Below are 1651 nucleotides of genomic sequence, written 5' to 3' on the forward strand. Positions count from 1 at the left end.
GGCGGCCACCACGGCTGGGCCACATTCAGCCGGGGCTCGGGACTGCGGCGGCCGCACTAGCCCTGGGACTCGGCACCTGGGGCGCCGCTCTGCAGGCGCGGACGCAGACACCGGGCGCCCCCGGCGGCGCCTCGGTCCGCTCGGAGCATCCCAGGGGTTTTGCCCGCATCCCGGCGCCTGAGCCCAGCGGGCGGGAAAGCGGACGCTGGAAACGCCTTCCTGCGTCCTCCTCCGGGCCCCCTCCCGGGCCCAGGGAGAACCTCGGCGGGCCAGGCGCTCGGGGGCGCGCCTAGCAGCGCCCGGGATCGGTGGAGTAAAAACTCCGCCGGAAGCTGCCCGCCGCTACAATTTCGGCTTCTTGGGGTTTTGTGCTTTTGAGCCCGAAAGTTGGCTTCACCCAAGCCCTGTGGGGAGGGCGGAACGGAGACCCTCAATTCCGCGCGCCGGGCTCTCGGAGTCCGTGGGCAAAGCGGCCTGCGCGTCCCGGCTGCGCACCTGCGGGGGCCCGGAGCCTCCAAAAGCACCGCGGAGCCCGCCCGCACCGCCAGCCGGAGCGCGGGACCCGCGGAGGGGTCCGGCTGGGGCGCCACCGCCCGCCCCGGCCCGCAGCTGCCGCCTTCCAGACCTGGGGTGTCCGGGAAGATCTGGGTGCCAGGTCCCTGCCGCCCCCCTCCCCTCCCCGCAAGTTCCGGGGGCGTGGCTTGGCGCGAGGGCGGGGGGCAGTCTCCTCGGGTGTCTGAGCAATCTGACAGGTCTCCCAATTCCTGCCGCCGCCCGGCGCCCACCGCGCGCTCCTCGGCGCGTCCCTGGATCTGGAGGCATCTCCGTGACTTCCCCGCGGGCTTCCCTTCTCGCCCGAACCTTACGCCGCAGCACCCACTCGGCCTCGGTTCTGGCCTTGGATCCGCACGGATGACTTCTCTCCGTTCTCCGAGCGGCTGGCTTTGGGGCCCTCCCCACTTTTTCCGGCCCCCGCCTCCCGCTGCTCCCAGCTCCGGGCCGAATGGACTCCAGAGAGCGCAGTGAAGGGCATGGGAACCGTGAGCTGCGCCTCCTCGCAAGCACAGCTGGAGGGGTGGACCTGTCTTATTGCAGCGACTGGGACCCTGAGACCCTCCCCCCGCCCGGAGGGATGCGTGGGGCCGGAGCCAGCCCTGCTCCATCAGTCCTCGCTCGGGAAGTAGAGGCAGCCAGAAACGATGAACCCAGAAGGGAGACTCAGCACACCCCCTCCTCCAAATTAACTGTTTGGTGACTTGTTAGCTCGGAGGCTTCCACCTCTCCAACCCGCCAGCCGGGCAGCCCAGTCCTCCCCCTTCGTTGCCCCCGCCCCCGGCTCCGCCCCAGCTCCCCAGCCCCGCGAAATGGAGTTCTCCGAAGAGCTCTGTTCCAGCCACAGCTGCTAACTTCGCACCCGTCGCCTCTGCCGGTCACCCTAGGCCAGCCCCCCTCAACCACCCAGCCGTGGGCGTCCCGAGCCCAGTGCCGCAGCCAGGACCCGCCTGGCGCGCAGCAGAAGCGCGGCGCCCCGGAGCCTCTTGGAGAGCAAAGGCTGCGCCAAGACAGGGAGCCGAGAACCAGCCCGGGAAGGGGGCTGCGTGGCCCAGAGCCCCGGCCGGCTTCTGCGGACGAATAGCCGCCGCTGCCGCTC

This window comes from Myotis lucifugus, unplaced genomic scaffold (assembly GCF_000147115.1).
Source record: "Myotis lucifugus unplaced genomic scaffold, Myoluc2.0 scaffold_113, whole genome shotgun sequence".
NCBI lineage: Eukaryota > Metazoa > Chordata > Mammalia > Chiroptera > Vespertilionidae > Myotis > Myotis lucifugus.